Source organism: Pteropus vampyrus, unplaced genomic scaffold (assembly GCF_000151845.1).
Source record: "Pteropus vampyrus isolate Shadow unplaced genomic scaffold, Pvam_2.0 Scaffold24, whole genome shotgun sequence".
NCBI lineage: Eukaryota > Metazoa > Chordata > Mammalia > Chiroptera > Pteropodidae > Pteropus > Pteropus vampyrus.
Window position 1 is genome coordinate 276,002 of NW_011888805.1, and position 9,142 is coordinate 285,143.

General features: G+C 34.5%; 1 non-coding gene across 1 annotated transcript; it reads right to left on the reverse strand.

Annotated features, from left to right (window-relative positions):
* Positions 1 to 3,484: 3,484 nt before the first annotated feature.
* On the reverse strand, positions 3,485 to 3,587 carry LOC111737201. The gene has a single exon (XR_002779383.1). It is a non-coding gene; the product is annotated as a U6 spliceosomal RNA (small nuclear RNA).
* Positions 3,588 to 9,142: the final 5,555 nt, after the last annotated feature.

The window sequence follows — 9,142 nt, forward strand, 5'->3', positions numbered from 1 at the left end:
CAGCTTAGTACTTTTTGAGAGTCATTCATTGTTACTGCTGTATAGTTTAATACTAGACCACAATTTATCTTTTCTGTCGATGGACATTTGGGGTTGGTCGGTTGGTTCTGTTTTTGCTTTTGCAAACAATGCTGCTATGAACATTGTATATCTAGGAGGGCTATTGCTTGCTCACGTGGCTTGGATCTTCATCTTTACAGGATAATGCCAAATTCTATTCTACAGCGGCCGTACCAGGTTATTCCCTGCCAGCACTGCCAGTTTCCTTTGTTTCAGCATCATCTCCAACACTTAATTTTAAACTTTTTAAATTTTGCCAGTCTAGTGGATGTTAGGTGATATCTTTTTGTTGTTTCCAGCAAGCAGGCTATTATTCTTATCTTTGTCCTTCTATATGTAATGTGTTCTTTTTCTCTGGCTGCGTTTAAGTTTTAGATTTTTAAACAATTTGATTATGGTGTGTGCTGGGTGTCTTTTTTTTTTCATGTTTCTTCTGCTGGGGCTATTTACCTATGGTTTTGTGTTTTTCATCAAATTTGGAAAAATTTTGTCTATTATTTCTTCAATTATTTTTTTCTGTTTCTTCCCTCCGTTCTTTTCTCTCTGGGACTCTTGTATGTTAAGCCACTTTAAATTGTCTTGCACTATGCTGATGCTCTGTTCTTTGTGGCTTTTGAAGAGTTTTTTTCTCTTCGTATTCCAAATTGGGTAGTTACCATTGCTGTGTCCTCAAGTCCATTAATCTTTTCTCCTGAAGTATCTAATCTGTTAATCTCATTCAGTGTATTTTTCACCTCAGACGTATTTTTAAACTTTAGAAATTTTATTTTAATATTTTTATATTCTCAGTTTCTTAAAATGCTCTTGCTTCCCTCTTTTTTGGGGAACATCCGGAGTATATTTATAATAGCTGTTTTCATGTACTCACGTACTTGACTATTCTAGCTCTGTCATTTCTGGTCTGTGTCTGTTGGTTGGTTGACAACCTCTCCCCCCCAATTATTTGGTTGTAATTTCTTTCTTTGCATGGTAATGTTTGGATTTTACATTGTTGGCTGCCAAAGTTTTTATATTACTTTAAATATGTTGAGCTTTTATCTGGGACATAAGCAACTTGGAAGCAGTTTGATCCTTTCGTAGCTTGCTTTTAAGCCGAATGAGGTAGGACCAGAACATCCTTTAGCAAGGGTTAATTTGGCCCGCTACTGAGAGAACATCCTCTGAATAATCTTCCCTAGGCCTAGTCTCATGAGATTTTTCTGCTTTGGCTGTTGGAAACAAGAACTATTCTGATCCCTGTATGAACTTCCAAATTGTACCACCCGTTCTTTCCTGGTGGTTCCTTCCCACCCTTGGGTAGTTTCCTCACTTGCAGACACTGGTTAGCCTTCAGCTGAAGACTCGGGAACTCTGTAGATCTGCGGCTACCTCCTCCGGTACTCTGCCCTAAAATTTTTACTTTGGCTCCCCTAAATTCTCTACCCAGGGATACTCAGGCTCTTTTTGGAGGCATGTGCTTATCCTAGGGCTACAGCCTGGAAACCATGCAGTAAGTTCGGGCAGTCATGGGGCTTTCCTTGTTTTCCCTTTTTAAAGAGTTGCTCTTCTTCACTGACTGTTGCCTAGTGTTTGAAAACCTTGTGTATATTTTGTACAGGTTTTTAGTTGTTTAAGATGGCAAAGGTAAGTCTTGCCCCCGTTACTCCATTTTAGCCAGAATGGAAGTCTCGTTTCAATCTGCATTTCCTAAGTGCTAACAGGGTTGATCCTGTTTTCATTTAATATTCATTCCTGATTGCTCTCTGTGAAAAGCTTTTTTTCATGTCTTTTGTGTATTTTATGTTGTCTTTTCCTTCTAGGTTTCTTTAAGGAGTTTTTAAATATAGATTGTGGATTTTAATCCATTTTGTCACAGTCTTTATTGAAATGTAATAGACAATTAGTTGCTTGTATTTACATCGTACAATTCAATGAGGTTTTTTTTTTTTCAGTTATAGTTGGCATACCGTATACCAGTTTCAGTCGCATAGCATAGTCCATTTTTAATATTAGATGTTGCAAACATCTCTCGATTTGCGGCTTAATTTTTCACTTTTCTATTTGATGCCCTTGGAAGAGCACAAGTTTTAAATTTTTCCTCAACTTTTTAATATGAAAAGTTTTATACATAAATGGAAACTCAAGAACATAATGAACATCCATATGCCTTTTATCCAAACTTAACAATAACATTTTATTGTTGAACAATTTGAAAGTAAATTGAAAACAATGACGTTTCCACCTTACACTATCTCACCATGCATTTCTTAACAAGCAAGTATCCTATATAACCAAATTCTATAACTACCCTTAAGAAAATTAAAAATAATCCCATTATATATAATATATAGTCTATACTCAAAATTTTCCCGAATGTCATTTTTAAATGGTGGTTTGTTTTTAAACTCAAATTCAATCAAGGTTCATGCACTGCATGTTGTTCTTGCCAGTTTATTCTCCATCTAGAAGAGTTTTTACCCATCCATCTCTCTCTCTCTCTCTCTTTTTTTTTAATGACATTGACTTTTTGAAGATTGCAGGTTAGTTGTTTTGTAGAATGTTCTACGTTTTGGAATTTTTTAATGGTATCTTCGTGGCGTCCTCTAGCTTCTCTTATTTCCTGTAAACTGGAAATTAAGAGTAGATATTAGAATTAGGTTATGTATGTAGGTAGAATTTTTAAGTTTAATGTCAAATTTATTACCTTTCTCTGTTTTGTGCCTTTTGTATTTTAAGAAATCTTTAATAAAGATATTCTATATTCCAAAAGTCATAAAGCTTTGTTTTTTACATTTAGATCTTTAATCCATATTGAATTGTGTGTGCGTGTATGGTACGATATAAGGATCCAATATTTTTTACACATGGTTATAACCAGTTGTCCAAAACCCATTAATGAATGGTTCATCTAGTCCTTGTTGACCTATAGTTCCACTTCTGTCATATAAATTTCTCTATATGTTTGGGTTTTGTTTCACAGGTTCTCTGTTCCATTGGTTTATTGTGTATCCTAAGACCAATACCAAACATCTACATTTCTGTAGTTTTATAGAAAGTATTTAAGCAAGTCCTACCACCTGTTTCATTAGGAATGCCTTGACCCTTTCTGTGCAGTTTTGGAACCAACTTGTCAGGTTTCCCAAAGAATTCTCTTAGGATTTGAATTGTATTTACATTGAAATGGTAGATCATTTTGTGGAAAAAACATAATATTGAATCTTCCTATTCATGAGATAGCAATCCTTCCATTTAGTTCTTTAAGCCCTTAGCATTTTCCTTAAAAAGCTTTGAACTTCGGTTAAATTTACTCCTAATTTCCTTATTTTTTATGTTCTATTATAAATAGTATCTTTTAAAATATGATTTTCCATTTCCTAAGACGTTACATATATTCTTTCAACTTTATTTTGAGATAATTTTAGATTTACAGGAGCATTGCAAAAATAAAAAATTGCAACGCTTGACAGACTTGTGCATCATTCTGTGCAGAAGCCATGCTAATCTCTGCATTGTTCCAATTTTAGTATATGTGCTGCTGAGGTGAGCACAGAGTTAAATATTTGACTACTGCTCTTGTATCCAGCCATTTTACTAAAGTCATATTTAAATATTGTGAATTTTGGGGGGGGTCTTTCATGGGTACAATAATATCTGCAAATAATGATTGGGGTTTTTTCTTCATATTTTAATATTTATTTTAAAAAATATACACTTATTTGTGGTGGTGGTGATCTTTCGGTGCTGGCTGGCTAAGTTTCTAGTACAGTACTGATAATGGTTTCTACTGGTTTTAGCTGGCTAAAATTTCTAGTATAGTGATGAAGTTGACTTATAATTTTTCTTTTTTGGTATTGCTCTTGTCTAATTTTGATGTCCAGGTTATGGAATAAGTTAGGGAGTGTTCTCTCTCTCTCCAGCTCCTCCAGCTCCTCCTTCCCTCTCCCCTCCCATCCCATCCCCCCCCCAATCCTCGCCCCATTCTCTTGAAAGAGAAGGAAAAGCTTTAAGCTTTAACTGTTCCTGGAAAATTGGATCGAGCTTGCCTATAAAATTATCTGAACTTTGTATTTCCTTTGTGAGAAAATTTAAGTATTGATTGGATTTTAATGATTATAGAAATGATAGCCTTTCTCTTTCAAGTGTTTAGTCATTTTATTGCAAATTTGTCTTTCGCACTGAAGTTTTCAATTTCGTGACTTGAAGTCACTCATAGTATATCTGGTAGATTTTTTAATGTCCTTTTAATTTTATCTTAGTTCTTATGTTTTAGTGTGTCTAAGAAAAAACATATATACCTGGATTATTTTTTAACCTAATCTTAACTTTAATTAATGGGTTTAGTTCTAATTGTTTAGTGATATATTTGGATTTCTTGTTTTGTAGTTTTTCTGCCTCATTTTTCTTTCTAATTTAAAACATTAAAAAATGTCACCCTCCCCATTTTTTTGTTTTTTGTTTTTTTTGTTTTGGGGGATTGCTTTTGAATTTTAACACTCATACTTAAAGTGTAATGTTAATATTTTTATCCTTCTTCTCTGATTGAAAATCTTGGAAATCATCCATCTTCTGATTTTTGTGCTATAATCTTGTGTTAAATCATCCATCTTCTGATTTTTGTGCTATAATCTTCCAGTATTTTAGTCTTAGTTTGTGATTTTTAACTTTACAAATTAGACATTATTATTGTTTTTATATAGGCAATTGTTTATATTTACTCATGTGTTAACCAGTTTCATTACTCACTTTTCTTCTTGCATCTCAGACCTTCCACCTAGTATAATTTTCCTCTTTCCTGAAGCACATCCTTTGATACTCCATTAGTGACATGACAGACCGTTGATGGTAAACATTTAGTTTTTGTTTATCAAAAGTGTTTTTCATTGATCTGTGTTCACCAAATCAGTTTAAAGTTGATTTTCTGTATATATGGTTCTGAGTCGACAGTTATTTTTTCTCAGCACTTCAAAGATATTATTCTATTGCTTTGATTTCTTATTGTCATGGAGAAGTCTATTTTCATTCCAAATGTCATTCCTTTGGAGGTAATATTTCTTTTCTTTCTGGTCTCTTGTGTTGTTAATTAAACTTTCAATTTTTAAGGTAATTGTAATCCACATGCAATGTAAGAAATAAACAGATCCCATATACCCTTTACTGTTTTTCTCAACGGTAACATCTTGGACAGTACTAGTACATGGTCACAATCAGAGTCTCTGCTTTGACACAGCAGAGGTGCAGAGCATCCCCGCCAGTGCCAGGCCCTTCGCTACCCTGCTGCGGCCACACACACTTCCCCGCCACTCCGATTCCCTCCTCACCCTCGGAAGCTGCTAATCTGTTCTCCATTTCTATAATTTTGTCATTTCAAGAATTTTATAAATAGAATTATATAATGTGTAGCCTTTGGGGACTTGGCTTTTTTTTTTTTTTCCACTTAGACTAATTCTCTGGAGATTCTTCCAGGTTGTCGAATGTATTGATTATTTGCTTTTATGGCTGAGTAGTATTTCATGATATGGATATACTACAGTTTAGCTGTTCACCCACTGAAAGATTTTTGGGTTCAGTTTGGAGCTATATTGAATAAAGCTGCTGTTGAGTTTGTATGAACATTAGTCTTCATTTCTCTTGGATAAATACCTAGGAGTGTCATGGCTGGGTCATATGGTAATTGCCTGTTTAGATTTTTAAGAAACTGCTGAACTGTTTTCAGAGTGGTTATATTCCCACCAGCAATGTATGAGTGATCTAGAGGCCCCATGTGTTTGCCAGCATTTGGTGTTTTCACTGTTTTATTTTAGCCATTCTGATAAATGTATAGTGGTATCTCATTGTGGTTTTAATTTCTATTACCCTAATTGATAATGATGTTGAACGTCTAGTCATGTACTTATTTTGCCGTTTTCATATCCTGTTTGGTGAAATGTCTCTTCATGTCCTTTGCCCATTTCTAATTGGATGTTTTTTACTTTTCAGTTTTGAGAATTTTTTTTCAAAATATATTCTACATACTGGTTCTTGGTTGGATGTGTTATTTGCAAATATTTCCCCCCAGTGTGTACCTCGTCTTTTCATACTTAACAGGAGCTTTACAGTGCAAAAGATTATAATTATATTAAAGTTCACTGTATCAATTTTTCCTTTTATGGACCATGCTTTTGGTTCAAGAATAAGAACTCTTTGGCCCTAGATCCTGAGGTTTCTCTCCTATTCTTTTTCTAAAAGTTTTATACTTTTACATTTAAGTCTGTGATTCATTTTGAGATAATTTTTGAGTAAGAGGTGATGCTTAGATTGGGGGCTTTTCTTTCTTTTCTTTGCTCTGGGCATCCACTTGCTCTAGCACCATTCGTTGAAAAGTCTCTGGCTGCTTTTAAGATTTTTCTTTGTGTCCAGAGTTTCACTATGATATATCCAGATATGGAGTTATTTTGTCTTTCTTGGTATATCATTTGATGGTATACTTTGTCTTGATGTATATTATGTCTGATGGCTTTAGAGTTTTCATTATTCTGGACAATTTTCTGCCATTTTGCTCTTCAGTGATTGCCTGTCGCCTATTCATTCTATTCTTTCCTTTTGCGACTCCTGTCAGTTTTATTTTCGGCATCCCCATTCTGCTCTTTGTATCTTAGCTTTCGTATTTTTTATATGGTGCATTCTGAATAATTTCTTCAGGTCTGTATTCCAGGTCACCCTTTCTTTCTTCATGTAAGCCCAATCTGCTATTTAACCCATCTAGTGAACTCTAAATTTCAGGAATAAATTTTTAGACGTTCTGCTTTATTCTTTTTCAAATTTTCACAGTTATTTTTAATTTTCTTTTGTTCCTTGTTCATTTATTTCTACTCTGTTTTATTTACATGGTTATGATTTTGACAATTCTAATATCTTAATTTCTTGAGAATTTAAATCTTTCATTTTTTTCCCTGTTAACTCTTATGCATACTGGTTTCTTTCTTTGCGTGTTTTAAATTTTTTCAAAAAATTGGAATACATAATTTGGGACTCCTAAGGCACCTAAATTGAGGATGCTTTTCTCCAAAGAGGATTTATATTTGCCTTTCATGCTCCAGGTAATGCTGTCACCTGGTGCCACTTTGACTTTTTGGCTTGTAGTTTCCATGTATATGCACAGTGTACTTTTGTATCATAGACCATAGTGAGAGTTTACAAAATATCAGGGGAAACAAGTTTATTTTAAGGTTTATTCCTGTCTCCATTATTGCAGAGCTGCCTGCAGATGTTTTTTTCTAGCCCAATCTTTCTCTGATGGTGGTGAGCCTTTCTAGTTTCCTGATTTTATGAGAAGATCTTAGGTTCAGCTTCCCAACTCTCCTTCAGGTCCAAAGCCTCGTCCCTATCAGCATCCCTCCTCACTGTGGCCTAAGTGTCTTAGTCCTGAAGTTCTACATGAAGGGTGGGTGGTTTGCTCACCATTTTACTAATATGTTTTATGGGTCTTGAGGAATTTCCCTAACTGTCTTACCACCTCATCAGTGTATTTAAAATATGACTGCTGTACTTTATCTGGCATGAGGACGCTTTACAGGGGGTGGGGAGGGGGATGGTGGGGGTGGTCACAATTCAGAATATAAAAACAGATGTCTCTCTACAATTGTACATGATCCTTAGCCATCAATATAAAAGATTACAATGACATTACATAAGAAACCATCACTCTGAATATAGGAAAAATAAATATTGTTCATACAGAGGATTCTAAAATGTGGCCTGGAAAAATAAATGAGCAAAAGAGAAATGGTGGTTGAATGTGACAGGAGTAGTGAGAAGAAATAACCTGCTGGCATCGGAAACGAATTCAGCAGATTCAGTGGGAAAAATAAAATTAGTAAAACTTTCTGAAATAAACATTTCAAGGAAAAGCAGATGATTTTTTAATTGCAAAAGCTGGAATTTTAGGCATGAAAGACTGAAATTTTAACAAAGATGCATGTATGGAAACACTGAGTTCTATTAATCAGAAAGTGATTTTAATGGCAATGACCTCTAATCACAGTGCCCATCAAGTACCTTTGACCAGACACAGGGCAGTTGACACTACTAACATCCAGAATAAAGTGACCCTGTTTCCTCTTCTGTTTTCCTTCTCTAGGTTTTAGGTGAACTCTTAAACCAGGCTCCAGTAATATGTCCTACTCATTTTTGCTAAAACCGAATTAAAAATTGAGCGAGATATAGGTAATTATTAGTAAAAGAAAAAACGGTTATTTTGGGGCTAAAATTGCTTACTCATTATAACTTTGCTATAAAATTTTAGGTTGATCTCTTACCAGTTGAATTTTGAAGGATTTTGATCAGAACTATTAAAGGCTCAAGAGAGAAAATTTAAATATGTATGGTGAAATCAACTTTAAATAGGTTCATACTTACGCAAATGTCTTTTAATAAATTGGTTGCTTTTTAGTTACTGAAAGATATATTTCATGTGTTTTCTGCTCATCATAACAATTTTTGATCTTAATTTTGACATTTCTTACCCATCTAGACTGAGTCACAAAGAATGCATGATAAACAGTAAAATCGAAATCACAGAAGACTTACCTTTCAGTAGCTGTTGCTATGAAACTCTGTTTTGATGGGAAATTTTAGAGAAGCCTGTGCTTCCTGTTGTTAAATGATAGAATATGGAGATCCCCTTAATTTTCAGAATAGTTTCTTTTAAGCAAATATTCTCAACTCTTCTTGCTACTGGGACAATCTTTATTCTTACCCTGTCAACCCACACAGGACAGCTAATTAGGGTTAATTTTTCATTTGCCTCCTCTCTTATTCCTTGTGCATTGAATAGGCAGATGGGTAGGTTTTTTGAGAGATGTTTTATGAGCAATTAAAAAGTTGTATTGCCATTATTTATTTTGCCTAGGACACCAGGAAACTAGACACGAAAAGGATTGCAAATATGGCAACATGCTAGCAAGAGAGCTTGTATAAAAAGAGAAGCTTGAAAAGTGCTGGTTTGTTGCTGTGAATCTACAACAAGACCACACTGACCTCTGGTTCCTGAAAGTGAGAAAAGTTTTGTTTTGTTCTGTTTCCTCCTAGGGCACCTTAGTCTGGCAGAGAAAGCTTGGGATTTTGA